The sequence below is a fragment of the Dreissena polymorpha genome, chromosome 15 (genome assembly GCF_020536995.1).
Source record: "Dreissena polymorpha isolate Duluth1 chromosome 15, UMN_Dpol_1.0, whole genome shotgun sequence".
NCBI lineage: Eukaryota > Metazoa > Mollusca > Bivalvia > Myida > Dreissenidae > Dreissena > Dreissena polymorpha.
Window position 1 is genome coordinate 2,597,665 of NC_068369.1, and position 17,749 is coordinate 2,615,413.

At 35.3% G+C, this 17,749-nt stretch overlaps 3 protein-coding genes across 10 annotated transcripts in view; all 3 read left to right on the plus strand.

The window, feature by feature from the left end:
* Positions 1 to 16,110, plus strand: part of LOC127860737 (coiled-coil domain-containing protein 178-like) — a 127,521-nt gene extending 111,411 nt beyond the window's left edge. Inside the window, exon 22 of the transcript XR_008039908.1 lies at positions 15,831 to 16,110. The gene's annotated coding sequence lies outside the window, so the exon portion shown is untranslated. The remainder of the gene's footprint in view (positions 1 to 15,830) is intronic.
* LOC127860735 (helicase with zinc finger domain 2-like) overlaps positions 1 to 17,749 on the plus strand; it is a 93,024-nt gene that overhangs the window by 47,001 nt on the left and 28,274 nt on the right. The gene's annotated exons all lie outside the window — the stretch shown is intronic.
* LOC127860734 (helicase with zinc finger domain 2-like) overlaps positions 1 to 17,749 on the plus strand; it is a 143,356-nt gene that overhangs the window by 34,484 nt on the left and 91,123 nt on the right. The window lies entirely within an intron of this gene.

Sequence of the window (17,749 nt, forward strand, 5' to 3'; positions counted from 1 at the left end):
GGAGATAATGGCCATTTTTCTGATGTTATATTTAGCATTACTATGAATATTACTACGGTAGAGATAATGATGATGACCAATTATCCCCATCGGTAATTGCAAACACAGAATAAAACATCATCAGTGTTTGTGAATTAAACAGTCAATTATTTTAATTTTCTACTTGTAAAACTTTAACATGATTATTATTTGGATTTGTTATCTATTCCCTTTTCACCTAAAAGTGTTGGTCAATGCCCAAACTGTAAAAAATGTAAGTGTACATCATTTGAAATTGTTGTAATTCAAGCATATGTAGAAGAAATGCAATATGTTACATTATGAAGACAAGAAAATATATATTTTAAGAAAAAAAGTGAAAGGTGATGTCACGATAATATCTTATACATTGGGAATATTAGGTGACAAGATTGTTTGCATCTATGAAACATTGATGAAGAATGTTACCTGTGTTTTATAAATGTTGTATGAAGGGAAGGAGGTAGATTTTTGTGGTAGGCTTAGATAATTCTGTGTTTGATAAGGTTCACTTTATGTTCCCCATATATTTCACAATGTCATTTGTTGTGAACTTAACACATTACTGTTGTGATACAAGAAAACAAGTGATATCATATTTCTTTGCACTCATAATGTCCTGTTGGGTGTCCATCCATCCTTCTTGCCATCCATCTGTTGAATTTTCCTATGTGTCACACTTACAGATACATGTAACTATAAAATGATTGCTTCTAAAAGTCTGAAAATTACTTTACACAGATATTTACCAGTATGTGAGGTTGCACACCTCCATTCTGTGGTACTTAAGTTTTGTCCATGTCTGTATTTGGTTTAGATGTTTTTGACACAACTGAACTTTAAATATAATGGTTCGTTAAACAAAAAGGTTTGCGGCTAAGTACCTAAAAATTAATTGCTGCCATAGGGCTGAAACTTTATTTAAATATTATTACTTCTAAATATTGGATTAATTTTTCCATGTAAGTTTTGTCTTCAAACAAAAGAGGAATGTGCTCTCTTTAGTGTCCTATCAACAACAATGTCTAGTTTTATTATATTTATATTTCATTTAATTAAGTCTATGGTCCTAATTGTAATCATGATATCACCTCAGTCATCTTTTAAGTGACTTTCAAAATAAAGTCTGAAAAACACCTAGTTAAGGTTCAACCCAGAAATTCTAGGAAACTTAATGATATTAATTGCATTATGAGTTTCTTCTTTGAAAAATAATTAGGTTTCCTTTTTTTGTGCAAGCACTTTGTCACTTGCCTTGACCCTTTACCACTTAGATACAGATTTTGACGTGTTTGAAGTCCCCTTTGAAAGTTAAATTCAATAAAGTTTCTTACTAAACCCAAGTTTTAAGGGTTTCAGTTCCAACCCTTTTTTGATACTGATGAGCAGCAAACAGCATAAAACCTGAACAGACTGCGAGTTACTCGCAGGCTGTTCTGGTTTTATGCTGTTAGCACATAGCCATTTTCACTTAGCTTTTAAGTTGGAAAGGGTTAATGTAAGACTATCAGAGGTTGTCAAGAATTTCATTTTTATGCCCCCGGTAGGGTGGCATATAGCAGTTGAACTGTCCGTCAGTATGTCAGTCAGTCAGTCTGTCCGTCCGTCCGAAAAATTTAACATTGGCCATAACTTTTTCACTATTGAAGATAGCAACTTGATATTTGGCATGCATGTGTATCTCATGAGCTGAACATTTTGAGTGGTGAAAGGTGAAGGTCAAGGTCATCCTTCAAGGTCAAATGTCTAATATATGGCGTCTGTCTGTCCGTCCAAAACTTTATCATTGGCCATAACTTTTTCAATATTGAAGATAGCAACTTGATATTTGGCATGCATGTGCATCTCACGGAGCTGTAACATTTTGAGTGGTGAAAGGTCAAGGTCAAGGTCATCCTCCTTTAAGTCAAATGTCAAATATATGGCGTCTGTCCGTCCGAAAACTTTAACATTGGCCATGCTTTTTTAATATTGAAGATAGCAACTTGATATTTGGCATGCATGTGTATCTCATGGAGCTGCACATTTTGAGTGGTGGAAGTCTAGGTCAAGGTCATCCTACAAGGTCAAAGGTAAAAAACAAACAACAACAAAAAAACATTTTTTTAAAGCGGCATTCTCATGAAGCTGCACTTTTGAGTGGTAGAAGTTCAAGGTCAAGGTCATCCTTCAAGGTCAAAGGTAAAAAAAAAAAAAAACAAAAAAACAAACAGCAGTGTTCTCATGAAGCTGCACATTTGAGTGGTGAAAGTTCAAGGTCAAGGTCATCCTTCAAGGTCAAAGGTCAAAAAAAATAATTTCAATCGGGATTCTCATGAAGCTGCACAATTTGAGTGGTGGAAGTTCAAGGTCAAGGTCATCCTTCAAGGTCAAAAGTAAAAAATATTAAAAAAATTTGCATAGCGGTGTTTTCATGAAGCTGCACATTTTGAGTGGTGGAAGTTCAAGGTCAAGGTCATCCTTTCAAGGTAAAAGGTCAGGTTTTTTTTTTTTTTTCAAAGCGGCGCAATAGGGGGCATTGTGTTTCTGACGAACACATCTCTTGTTGAGTTTCATTTTTCATATTTGTCATAATAAAGCTATCTTCAGAGAAATTATTCTTAAGAATAACTGGCTGCAAACAACATAAATATATTTGAGTAGTAATATATGGTTGTTATATTAGTTATTATTGTACAAGAATGAATTCCTGTGGATTATGACTAACAAAATTGCATGACTTTTTTAGCCTTATCAACATTCCTGGTCTCGACTTGTCTGTGTTTGTTATAACAAATGAAAACTCTTATTTCTGTCATAGTAAATATGCATTGTAAAAGTCTTATACTTGTTATTCTTGCATTATATATGTGTCATATATGCACATTGCTTATACTTGTTAAACTGTATGTGTGTCATATATGCACATGTTTAATACTGGTACAACTGTGTGTAGGTGTCAAACATGTACATATTCAACTTGTCTTAAGTTCAACATGAGATTTGTGATCTGTTCTTCACTAAATGATGTTTTTAAGACATGTGCAATGGTTTGTGACATCAAATAAAAGATCCCTAACATATGTGCCTTATTAGTATGTATGAACATCAATTTTAGGCTAAATAGTAGCAAAACATGGTCTAGGTTTGGGCTCAGACTGAAGTTTGCCGTATTAACCTATTATACAGTTTGTGGTTGTTTAAAGTAACTGTTGACTCTTGGAAACAAAAGCATAAAATAAAGAAACATGTTTATTTTAGCAAGATTTTGACCAGCATAAATAAAAACTTATAAAGACGAGTTTTACGAAGTTTATGAAAGCATTTCTTTGATTATTTAAGGATTTTATCTAGCTAGCTGACATCAATAAATCAAATTCTGCACAATGTTTGTATAAAAAAATACAATAGAACATTGAAAATGGAACATAAAAAAACTGTACAAAAATGTCCTTGGCTTTCAAGACATGACATGTTGTTAACTTTCTTATATATGACAGTTAAAAAATCATTATTCATAATTATATTTTTTACAAAAAAAAAAAATATTGCAGAATTGTTCTTTAAATTTGTCTTCTGGATTTGTCTGCAGGCAGAGAAAGTTGCTGAGGAGGTAGTAACTGCAGTAAGCAACATCAAAGAAAAGGTTGAAAAACTGAGGTCTGCAAAAGAGAGTAAAACCAGGGTAATTTTATGCTTCTTGTAATTTAAATGTGAGGCATTTCATAGCAAAACCAAGTTTATTAACTTTCAACAAGTGTCGTCCCAGATCAGCGTGTTTAGTCTGGATTAGCTTATCCAGGACTTCACCTTTTAGCTACAGTGTATTTAAATTATAGTTGGAAAAGACTGACTTAAAACTGAAAAGACGCTTATGGGGAGGACATTTTTATGTCTCAAAGTTTTAATTGTCTATTGTCTAGTGTCCCTTTTAGATGTGGCTAAGCAGCAGTAAACAAACTGTGGTTTTGTTCAAGATACAATGCACTCATGTTTATGTTATATGGTTTAAAATTATGATTAACACTAGAAATAAAAGCTTAACAAATAATTAAATACGTTGACTTTTCATAGTATTTTAAAAATGTTAAAGATTATTTTTAGGCCTACATTATAATGTCTGCGACAAATTTTCTTACGAAAATAAAAGATAAAATATTAATTTGCCCATCAATAGAAAAAGCGTGATTTGTCCGCCCGGCGTGATGAGACAGTCAAACAGATGGCTGAGTCGGAGAAGAAGTTTGATGAAAGGAAGACCAAGCTGGAACCCCACCATAGACAACTCACGGTACATGGTTGTTGTTTAGCTCGGCTGCTTTCGGAGAAAACCCGAGGTATTGTCATAGCCAGCTTGTCATGTCGTCCGCGTCGTGCTTAAACCTTAACATTTTGTCAAGGTTTTGAACATCTGCTATAAAATCAAAGTGCTTCCACCTACAACTTTGAAACTTCATATGTAGCTGCACCTTGATGAGTTCTACATGCCTCACCCATATTTGGGTCACTAGGTCAAAGGTCAAGGTCACTGTGACCTCTAAAAAAAAAAAAAAAATATTTTCTGACAAGCTTTCATTTATTAAAAATGCACCAGCAGCCGAGCGTTGGCACCCATTATGCGGTGCTCTTGTTGTTATAGGAACTACACTGTTCATGGGTTATTTATTTATTTTTAATATGAAGTGAAACAGCTTACTTGACAGACTCAAGCAATGAAACAAAAGAGCATAAGTATAACAACAAAAGACCCTTGATTTCATGCTGGATTGAACCTAGGCTGTTACCACCGTGCTCAAATGCTAATGACTTACTCTTGTCTATTGGGACATTTATTGTAAATGGCAATTGTTTACTATTGGTTTACGCTCCATTCATAAATTAACATCTGTCTGTCTGCTATGTGCAAAACTGGATCCTGTAATTTCTCTATTAAAACTTCAGATACATGGTACGCTAATACATTTTAGTTTACGCATGACCCTTTTGTTCAATAAAGGTCAAATTTCAGATCACTATTACTTTAAATAGAAAAAAATTTAAATTGATATTGTTATAAAAAAAATTCAATATGATATGATGATGAAACTATTTTGGGCAATATGTTTGCATATGGTCTGTCTGTTCATCTATATACAAAAACTGAGATGACTGAAAAAGTGCATGAGATATGATCCTGATACATTGCGTACATATTATTGATAATATTGTTATCAGGATTATGCATGAGCCTTAATTTGTTCTCATGTCTAATGTCAGGAAACTGTTACCAAGAACAGAAATATACTCAATTCTGCAATGAATTGACAAGTACATGAGATAGTACATGTACAATGGATTTATTTAATTTCGTTTATGTGGATTCTTTAAAATTGGCATATTCAGTGGATCTTTAATTTGTAGATTTCTATTTTTTTTTAAATAAACTCTAAAAACAATTCTTGTATGTTCATTTTCATTAAAGTGTAAGCAGACTCATAAAAAACCAAAAAATAAGTCTCAATTGTTAATATTTGTTTCACAATATATTCTTAAATTAGATTACAATGGTATATATTTAAATATATTAAATGTAAACTTTGTGACAACATTTTCTTATGAAGTCCAAACATCTAAGAAATGGTAAAACAAACAAATGTTTGCTGAGGCAAATAGACATTGGATTTTATTATGAAACTTTAAACCCTTTGCATGCTGGGAAATTTGTCGTCTGCTAAAATGTTGTCTGCTGAATTTCTAAAATTAGCATTTCTTCTTCAATTTGTTTTTTTCATAATCAGAATAGCAAACAGTTTGGATCCTGATGAGACGCCACGTTCTATGGCATCTCATCTGGATCTAAACTGTTTGCATAGGCCTTTAAAATTCGGTTCCCGCACTGAAAGGGTTAATATACTATCAGGTCAGCGGCAATATAAAACAAATTCACAATTTCCAATTGATAGTTGTTTTTAATTAAGGCACTTCTGTATTGCTTACAATTCTTTTAATATAGGAAAAATGAAACTGTTCATTTACTCTATATAACTGATCTACATAATATAATATATGAACAGTTTTCCCAAAAGTTGTGCATTTCAAAGCCATATTTGTTTTAACATTTATTCTTATTTAACAAAAAATCTATGTTTGTTACCTTATCTAAATTGTCATTTGTACAACATGTATTTTTTAGGGAGACCTGCTTAACGTGAAGAAGAGGATTGACCACATTGAGTGGAAGTCGGATGTGATGAGGAACCAGATGGGAGACATGGACAAGTCCCAGGGCATGATGGACCGCCTCCTGGCCAGCTCAGAGATTGCAATAACGACTCTCACGTAAGCTCTAGTGGCACACATTTGAGTAACACTCTGGTTAAAAGGGGCTTAGTTCATGTGCATGAAGTGTTGTTCAAGATTAGAGGGTGCAGTGCGCACATGCAAATCTGGGATGACACTTTCTGCTTTTGTGGAATTTTCTGTTTAAAGGAAGTCTCTTCTAATGGAGAATCTGGTCAAAGCGGAAAGTGTCGTCCTTAATCTGTGATGACACTTTACACTCATTCATAATTTAAGCCCTGTTTTTTTTCAGAGCAAGGCTCATTTTATTTTGTATTGCATTATGTTTAAGCATTTCATAGCTTTTTTCTTCATTTCATCAGAGTAATAATTGGCGCTTTGCAATGACACAATTTGGCTGCTTGTTTAGGAAAAAGTAAAACTGTTATGAATATTTACATGTCACTTTGCATAGATAGTGGATTCTTTAGGATATGAAAAACAGGTCATGTAGGTAGATAATCCATTCAGAACGAAGTGTTTAGGTGAAAATGCAAACATGTAATTTAAGTCTTTTGAAGGACAAAAATTGCTAAGCTAGCATTTATAGGCAGTCATTTTATTTGGTTGTAAACTGTATAATCTTTTAAGAGGATGCAATGACAAGCTCACATAGCTCTATAAACAGACATTTTATTCTGAAGTTAATCATACAGTTTTTTTAAGGACCGCAAATACTAAACCGATGTATTCTTTATAGGCAGAATTATTGATGTGTATTATAATACCTTACATGACCATTCATTTCATAGGGTGAGCCTCACATGGAGCTGAAAAAGGTACATTGGAAAGCCAGAATTCAAATAGTGTGAAACTGCAAAGTTACCATAACCCTTTCCCACTCAGAAGCAAAGTGAACATGGCTATGTGCAAACAGCTTAACCAGAACAGTCAGCGAGTAACTCACAGTCTGTTTAGGTTTTATGCTGTTTGCTGCTCATCAGTATCTAAGGGTTGGAAATGAAGCCTTTAAAACTTGAATATAGTAAGAAAAGTCTTTAATCAAATGTAACTTTATAATGGACTACAAATGCTTCAAAATACGTTTCTGAGTGATAAAGGGTTAAGCATCTAGCTAATCTGGGGATGTTACTTAATGCACATGCATTTAGCACTGCTTGCCCTGATTGAGGCTCTCATATGAGTATTTTGACTGGTCTTGGATTAACCCATTTATGCCTAGTGGACTCTCCCGACCTTCTAAATTGGATCAATTTATTTCCAAAATTAGAGATGTCTAGTATATTTATTTCTATATTAAGGATATTTCTTACAGAAATTCCTTTAAGCAAACAGCGCAGACCCTGATGAGACGCCGCATCATGCGGCGTCTCATCTGGGTCTATGCAGTTTGCCAAGGCCTTTTTCTAGACGCTAGGCATAAATGGGTTAATAATTGTTGATGTTGTTTCAGTGACCAGCTGGGGGAGCTTGATCTACAGCTACAGGCTGCACAGAAAGTGGAGGATGACTTGAAACTGCACTTTAACAGCATTAACAGTAAGTGTTGCCTCTCTGATATACTTGATTGTAAGTTGCAGGAGATTGTCCTGTTCTTATTTGAGTATACCCATCTACCCCCATAAGAACTTAAGAATTCATACTGGATCAATATATAACTGTCTGTCTGTATGTCTGTCTGTCTGTCAGTAATCTTTTTAAGTATCATATTTGGTATTGACAATTGTACGTTGTCCTTCTTAGTTTCATCAATTATTAACCTGTTGTCAAAACTGGTTGCACCCAGGGGGTCCAATACTATAAATAGACTTGAAAGGCAAAATAACTTTATTTATCTCTGAAACCACAAGCTTTAATATTTGATATGTAACATGGTATTGTGGTGCTGTAGAGATTCAAATAATGCCCCTATGGTCAAAACTGACCACCCCCATGGTCATTTTTTCTTTGTTACAACTTTCTGCACATTACTTTATGCAGCATCAGGAGCTTTTTGTCACTACTGTGGCAAAGTTAATTTCCTTTTTTTCTGATATGTATGTTTAAATTTTCCTACTGTTTATCTGTTTACTATTTTATTCTCTTACTTTTCTCCTTATCTGCAACAGTGCAAAAAGCATGTTTTCCCTCTTATCTACCCTTATCTTATGTCCATTCCTGTTATATTAAAAAGCATTTATAAAATAATTTATAATGTATAAATGATCTATAATAGAGCTAAATGTCAAATAGTGTTTGCTAATTCAATGAAGATTATTTTCTTATCCAGTTATTAAAATTAATCTCATTATTTTTCTAAATAGTCTTAAAAAATGTTAACCTGTAGAATATTATAACTGTCATCAATTATGTACTTGTTTTCCAGCTCGAATTCGTGACAATCAGGCCAACCATAGAAAGCTGATGGAAGAGCGGAAAGCAAAGCTACGAGAATTAGAGGTGAAATTGTTAGACTCTACTATACAATTGGGATATGGCATGTGGGAAAAAGCAACTTCAAGCAGGTGGTTTACAATCAGTAACCTCAGTCTGCATCAACCAATCTTGATTTAGCATTGGATATAGCAAGCTTGCATCAAGACCTTGCATCGTATTTTAATTGGGGATAGAAGAGTAATGTCACTATTGCTAACAAATAGAGAAATAGAGCAAAAGCAAATAAGTGTTTTTTGGGCAATAACATTTCTTTGCATTGACTGATATTGATGAAACCTTATATATAGCAAGCTTGAATTGGCGACCTTGAGTGGGTTTGCATTTGGGAATTACAAAAAACAACATTGTTTTTTGACTCAACGACTAAGGATGAGTTAGGATTTTGGTATGGTGCTGAAACGTCAGGTTCGGTAGGGTTAAGGACACGGTCACTGTTATTCAAAGAAAATAAGAACAGTTTCCTCTCAATAACTAGAGATAGAGGGTAGGCATCTTCTCAAGTTGTGTGTGTAGGAAGCCGACATGCAGACTATAATGTGTGATTGCATTTTATGCCCCCAGTAGGGTGGCATATAGCAGTTGAACTGTCCGTCAGTCCGTCCATCCGTCTGTCTGTCTGTCTGTCCGTCAGAAAACTTTAACATAACTTTTGCAATATTGAAGATAGCAACTTGATATTTGGCATGCATGTGTATCTCATGGAGCTGCACATTTTGAGTGGTGAAAGGTCAAGGTTAAGGTCATCCTTCAAGGTCAAAGTTAAAAAAAAACAAATCCAAGGGAAGTAACAAGCATTAAAGGGAGATAATTTCTATTTGACAGGTACAGATCATGTTCACAAGGGAAGTTATTTTTTAATGCCCCCGATAGGGTGGCATATAGCAGTTGAACTGTCCGTCAGTATGTCAGTATGTCAGTCAGTCTGTCCGTCCGTCCGAAAAAACTTTAACATTGGCCATTACTTTTTCACTATTGAAGATAGCAACTTGATATTTGGCATGCATGTGTATCTCATGGAGCTGCACATTTGAGTGGTGAAAGGTCAAGGTCATCCTTTAAGGTCAAATGTCAAATTTATGGCGTCTGTCCGTCCGAAAACTTTAACATTGGCCATAACTTTTTCAATATTGAAGATAGCAACTTGATATTTGGCATGCATGTGTATCTCATGGAGCTGGACATTTTGAGTGGTGAAAGGTAAGGTCAAGGTCATCCTTCAAGGTCAAATGTAAAAAAAAATAAAAAAATCAAAGCGGCGTTCTCATGAAGCTGCACATTTTGAGTGGTGGTAGTTCAAGGCCAAGGTCATCATGCAAGGTCAAGGTCATCCTTCAAGGTCAAAGGTCAAAAACTAAAAAAATCAAAGCGGCGTTATCATGAAGCTGCACATTTTGATTGGTGGAAGTTCAAGGTCATCCTTCAAGGTCAGGTCATCCTTCAAGGTCAAAGGTCAAAAAAAAAATAATCAAAGCAGCGTTCTCATAAAGCTGCACATTTTGAGTGGTGGAAGTTCAAGGTCAAGGTCATCATTCATGGTCAAAGGTCAATTTTTTTTATATTTTATTTCAAAGCGGCGCAATAGGGGGCATTGTGTTTCTGACGAACACATCTCTTGTTTTTAGGGATATAATATTTAAAAAATCAAAGCAGCGTAGTAGGGGGCATTTTGAGTTTCTTACAAACACATCTCTTGTTTAAACTAACTGTGAAAAAAAGTAAAAATTGTTGAAAATCTAGTTTTGGGGCATGGTCATATTTCTTGTTAAGTCTTACTTACATTTAAATTGTCTTATACTTGTACCCTAATATTCATTTGTACATTTAAGTAACATGTGTCCCGTGCAAGAACCACACAGCTATCTTAATGGCCAAGGTCTCAGAAATAAGGCTTGTCTGCTCTATAGCTTGATTTTCATTTAACTCAAAATAACTTGTTGCACATTGTGTTCAACTACATGATTAAGTAAGTTGAAAACAAAAAACACACGTCTTTTCTCAAGATCAAGGGCATACTTATGGCAGTTTTAGTTTAAACCTATTTATTTTTGCTCGATTGCATCAAAAGCATTAGAGTTATTTAAACTCTTTCAAGTCCATTTCCAGTGACTAGAACCAGTACTTGGTGTCTAAGGAGGAGATCTTAAAAGCGCTCCTACAGTGGGGATCGAAACCATGTCCTCACATATCCACTATGCGACAGTTACCTTTGGCAGTTTTGTTTTCACATCTTTGACTTGCCCACTCCATATTTATAACTTCATTGTTCACTTATTGATTTATAGATAACATGACTTTTTTGTTAAACTATATGGGATAGTTTTTCATGCACAAGAACCACATCAGTTACTATCTTGAAGGTCATACTACATGATCAAAAATCAAAATAAGCTCTGGTTGTCAATGATTTACCATTTTGCCAAAGTGGTATCTGTGGGTTTTGATTGCTGTCAGTTGAGACCAACAAGGAGATGGCCTCCCAGTACCGCACACCTTGTTTCTAACAATTGTTTTCATTGACAGGCTCAGAAGACTAGTGGCATTGAGACCAACAAGGAGATGGTCTCTCAGTACCGCACACCTTGTTTCTAACAATTGTTTTCATTGACAGGCTCAGAAGACTAAGGGCATTGAGACCAACAAGGAGATGGCCTCCCAGTACCGCACACTCCAGAATGATCAGATGGAAATCAAGGACAAATACATGAACAACTTTGAAGATCGCATTAAACTGGAAAACACAATAAAGGACGTTAGAGAGGTACATGACAAAGTTACTTTTTTATGAATCTCTGAACTCAAACTAATTTAGTATGCAGGGCCTGTACACCTTAAAATGTTCCAAAACAATTATGTTTTTTAGCAATGCTTGAATGTTAAGTGTTACTTGGCCTCTAGCAACTAGGACTACATTAATCTTTATTTATACATAAAAATGATTGGTAGTGTGTACATGAGTATTTTTTAGCTCATCTATTTTTTGAAAAAAATTATGAGCTATTGTCATCACCTTGGCGTCGGCGTCTGTGTCGGCGTCCGGTTAAGTTTTGCGTTTAGGTCCATTTTTCTCAGAAAGTATCAATGCTATTGCATTCAAACTTGGTACACTTACTTACTATCATGAGGGGACTGGGCAGGCAAAGTTAGATAACTCTGGCGTGCATTTTGACAGAATTATGTATACGTATACTTTTTATACTTAGTAAATTGAAAATTTTGGTTAAGTTTTGTGTTTAGGTCCATTTTATTCCTTAAGTATCAAAGCTATTGCTTTCATACTTGCAACACTTACTAACTATCATAAGGGGACTGTGCAGGAAAAGTAATGTAACTCTGACTGGCATTTTGACAGAATTATGTGCCCTTTTTATACATTGAAAATTTGGTTAAGTTTTGTGTTTAGGTCCACTTTATTCCTACAGTATCAAAGCTATTGCTTTCATACTTGCATACTTATTAACTATCATAAGGGGACTGTGCAGGCAAAGTTATGTAACTCTGACTGGCATTTGGACGGAATTATGGGCCCTTTATACTTAGAAAATTGAAAATTTTGTTAAGATTTGTGTTTTGGTCCACTTTACCCCTAAACTATCATAGATATTGCTTTCATACTTGGAACACTCGCAAGCTATCATAAGGGTACAGTAAAAGGACAAGTTGCATAACTGGTTGTCATTTTTACGGAATTATGGCCCTTTTTTGACTTAGTAACTTTGAATATATGGTTAAATTTTGTGTTTCGATCCAATTTACTTCTAAAGTATCAAGGCTATTGCTTTCAAACTTCAAATACTCTCATGCTATCATGAGGTTACTGTACCTGGCAAGTTGAATTTTACCTTGACCTTTGAATTCCCTCCCCCCCGAATCCCCCCCCCCCCCCTCGAATCACCCCCCCCTAATTTTTTTTTTTTTTAAGATCATCTCACAAATGACCACCACACCCTCACACTATACTATACCCCCCCCCCCACCCCCCCCCAAATTGTTTTTTTTTGAAACTGTTAAAAAACACAAATATTTATTTTTATTATTTTATGTTTGAAATACTGTCCAACCATCGCACCCAAGAATACCCCCCCCACCCCCCCCCCTCCCCCCCACCCCCGAATCCCCCCCACCCCCGCTATGTTTTTTTTTTTTTTTTTTTTTTTTTTTAAGATCATCTCACAACTCACAAATGACCACCACACCCTCACACTATAACCCCCCCCCCCCAAATTTTGTTTTTAAACGGTTAAAAAACAAATATTTATTTTTATTATTTTATGTTTGAAATACCGTCCAACCATCGCACCCAAGAATCACCCCCCCCACCGAATTTTTTTTTTTTCGCATTTTTTTTTTCCGCATTTTTGGAAGATAATGTAATAAATGTCCACGCCCCCACACTATACACCCCTCTTCACTCCACCCCTCCCTCCTTTGTGGTTGAAAATGAGAGTCCCTTCACCTTTAAAAACAAAATAGATGAGCGGTCTGCACCCGCAAGGCGGTGCTCTTGTTTTGTAATGGTATCTATGCTCAACATCTCAGTATGCTAAACATGGCATCAATATGTTGCTGCTATGGCCATTTCCACCACTGTTCACCCTCCCCTATGTTGCTGCTCAATTTCCATTCTTATCACTGTCCACCCTCTCCTGTTACAATCAATATGTTGCTGCTATGGCCATTTCCACCACTGTCCACCATTTCCTATGTTGCTGCTCAATTTCCATTCTTATCACTGTCCACCCTCTCCTGTTACAATCAATATGTTGCTGCTATGGCCATTTCCACCACTGTTCACCCTCCCCTATGTTGCTGCTCAATTTCCATTCTTATCACTGTCCACCCTCTCCTGTTACAATCAATATGTTGCTGCTATGGCCATTTCCACCACTGTCCACCCTCTCATATGATGCTGCTCAATTGCCATTCTTATCACTGTCCACCCTCTCCTGTTACAATCAATGTGTTGCTGCTATAACCATTCCCATCACTATCTACCCTCTCATATGATGCTGCTCAATTGCCATTCTCATCACTGTCAACCCTCCCCTGTTACAATCAATATTTTGCTGCTATTGCTATTCTCATTGATGTCCACCATTGCCTGTTACAATCAATGTGTTGCTGCTATGCCATTCTTATCACAGTCCTTTTCCCTTGACACAATCAATATGTTGCTACTATTGCTATTATAACTACTGTCCACTCCCTTATTACAATCACTATTTTGCCATTTTCACCACTGTCCACCATCCCCAAGATGCTGCTATTGGCATTCTCAACTCTGTCAACCGTCCCCTATTTTGCTGTTACTGCCATTTTCATAATTTTCCACCCTACCCTGTTGCAGCTGCAGGCACTTCAGATCCGCATGCATGGTGCCATGATGGAGTACTACAAGTACCGCGGCCTCTATAACTCCTCCGAACTCTCCCATTTGGAGGACATGTCCATACAGAACAGCGAGAAAGTCACCCAGCTGCAATCAAGTATGGACGTAGCGCTTAAAAACATTACAGAGTTCCTCCAGACTCAGATGACAGGTGAAGCCATACGTAAAACTGCCTGGGACAATTTGCAGAAAAATGAGCGACGGGCGGCGTCTAAAGAGGCACGTGCTATGAAAATGAAGTCATCGAGTACTATTGTGGTTGCGTCCTGAAGCTGTTATGTTTATAGTTTACTGCTGGTTGATTTTTGATGGTTGTTGATTGAAAACACAAAGTATTAACATTATTTGAATATGTGATACACATTGATTGTCTTTGTTATTCATTAAGGGTATTAAGTATGTTAAGCTTGTATTGATTTTATCATTTTCATTATGATGTTTTAGTTCATACTTTAAGTGACAAATCAATGTCCATATTATATATTTTTAAATAACCTGATATATGCCAAACATTTTAAATGTTAGTGCTCATTGTTTTCATTTCTGTGATACATTTACATTGGCTTACATATTTATTCAGAAAATGAATGTTTAAATATTAATTATTTATTTTTAAGATCATCGACAAGTGATTTTGTTAGTTTAGTGAGGAAATACTGTTAAGTAAAAGATTAGGGGCTTTCATAATATTATTTCTTTAGCTGCTTGTCCACACTAGTACAAACAGCAGTGTTATAAGAGTGTTATTTTTTGTTACCCGCTGATAACATAGTATCAACATGGCTGTCTGTCTGTTCGCCTATCTGTCTGCCTGTCTGTCTGTCCGTCCATCATTCTGTATATTTGTATTTTGACACAGACTTATCGGCAGGCGTTCCTCTACACTATTCAACATAAATTATTTAAACTAGCAGGCATTGTTTCTTATGTTTAGAAGTTGTGAATGTGGACTTTTTATGCCTTGAACTGTCCGTCAGTCCGTCCGTCTGTCCGAAAACTTTAACATTGGCCATAACTTTTAAAATATATAAGATAGCAATTTGATATTTGTATGCATGTGTATTTCATGAAGCTGCACATTTTGAGTGGTAAAAGGTCAAGGTCATGCTTCAAGGTCAAAAGTAAAAAAAATACAATCCAAGGGAAGTAATAAGCTTAAAAAGGGAGATAATTTCTAAACCTGCCAAATGATATATTTCAATTTTATTTCAAAGCGGCGCAATAGGGCGCATTGCGTTTCTGACAAACACATCTCTTGTTCTTATCCAACATTAAACAATTACAAACCTTCTGCCTTTTTTCAACTTAAACTTTCAATAACATGGTGATTATAAGTTTTGCACTATTAACAGATAACTATACCCCTTGTAAAAAGTTGAGAGGTGTATTTTAAAAATTGCCATGGATGTTTGTCTATCTGCATTTCTGTCTGCAGTCTGTCGAGCAATTTGACTGTAAATAGACAAATTCTTTTCCTTAGATGTTTGCCTTCACTTTTCAACGTAGAACATTCAAATTTGCAGGCATTTATCCTGTTATATAATGCTGTGCATGTGCAAGTTTTAATATCCTTTGCTAAAATTTACAAAAGTTATTCCCATTTTTCAACTGTGTCATGTGGCTACAAATAATGACATTTTGCTTCAGGGATTATTATTCATCACTATTGTGACAAAATCTAGCTACAAGTAGTTTTTCTAATTATGTAGCGCCATTTAACACGTTGAAAAAGGTTAAAGAAAGAAAATTGTTCATCTATATGCTGTTAAATAGTCTGCACACCTGTTCAATAATGAGGCGTTTGAATGTTACATTTTGATTAGCTCTTAAAATGAACAATTTGGTATCAGTATTGTACTATAAGAATGGTCTCCGACTCTTACAACACTTAAGTTAGTGTATGCAAACGTATATCTAATGCATTTGGGTGTGTTTAAAATTGAGATTTATACATGCGTGTATGAACTGCTGAAATTACACGAAAAAGTAATAAAGGTGTTAAATATATTGAATCTTTGTCCTTGTGATTACAACTTTACTTAATGACAGTATTGACAGCATAAATATGTTTTGTACACAAGTTTACAAAACTTGGTCATTTATAATTATGTTTTTTTTTATAGCATATCGCTCATTACTTTTGAAATACTAAAATTATGCTCCTCGTGTAAAAAGCGGCTATATATTGCTCTGCGAATGTCCGTCATCGCTTTGTCGGTCAGTCGTTTTTTGCGTGAAATGTCTAGTACTGTTTGAACTGTAACCTTGAACATAGGTAAAAATATGATGGTTACGTTTGAGAAAATGAAGATACCTAACGATTTTTGTGGCCCATAGATCGAAGAGTCTTGTAATAATAAATTCGTTCCCTCACTATATCGTCAGAATGCTTTGACTTTTGAGCATGCTTATTGGGTTACTTGGATGAAAGGGAAGACGTCTTTTGACTTTGATGTCACATATACAAAGGTAACGGTCACCTGGTTTTGTAACATTAACTTTTTTATTGCACTAAATTTTAAAGAATGCTTTGTCCTGTACTCCATTAACTTTTTTATTGCACTAAATTTTAAAGAATGCTTTGTCCTGTACTCATACAAATTGTGAATGTAAAAGTTTCATGTCATCAGGTTGAAGGAAGGTCAAGGCCACCGCATCTGCCTGTGCACACTGATCAGCCTGTTTAAACTTCACCACTGGTACATAGCAGACAGTGAGTGTATGTATGTATTCAATAGTGTTTAACAGCTTGTGTGACGACATTGGCCAGTTTGTCATTGAAATCTGTACATATTCGCTGCTTTCAGGGAAAACGGGGCTTAATGCATATCAAATAAGTGGTGCCCCAGATTAGCCGGTTCACACTGATTAGCCTGTGCAAGCTTTTTCAAAGCTTGAAACAACTCAATCCAATTAAACATAGAATTCAAATTGGCGACTGTGGATCAATTGGGCCTAGGAAATGATTCAAGTCCGACTCAACTTAAAACTTAATTTCCTTAATCACGCTGAAAAATGGCCGTTATTTGTAGTTTCTCAAAAACCACTTCTTTCACTTGATATATACGAATCTCATATAAATACAGTGTAGTTTCTTACTTATCGCAAATAAACAAAACAAGACACAATTTCAATACATTTTCTGTTGTTGGTAATGCATCTGGACAGTCTTCTGTCTGCATAAAGCATGACACACATCACAAGAATATAATAACTCAACAAAACTAAAAATATAAACATGAAAAACGTTTCATTCATGCACGTATATAATATAGCGCCTACCGCGGTATTTTGTTTTTCATCTTTTAGTTAACCAATACATAAAATATTAAATCAGGTACAAACAAGAAATCAAACTCAAACTTGAACTATGTCTTTACGGTTCGACAGTCAAAAGCTGAATGACGGAAAACCGCCAAACAAACCTGATTTCCTCGTGCACACTTTAAGTGTGCCAAAGCGTTCATTACATTGCATTATGGGAAAATTATTTTCTTCTAATTCGTAAACTCAAACGATACAAATTATATTTCTTAGTTATGTATGGAATTTCGCCTGCGACGAGTTTTGGCAGAATTACGGCCGTTTGTTTTTTCACTTTTGAATTTATAGCCTCAACATTAAGAGAGTATCACAGCTTGTATTTTAATT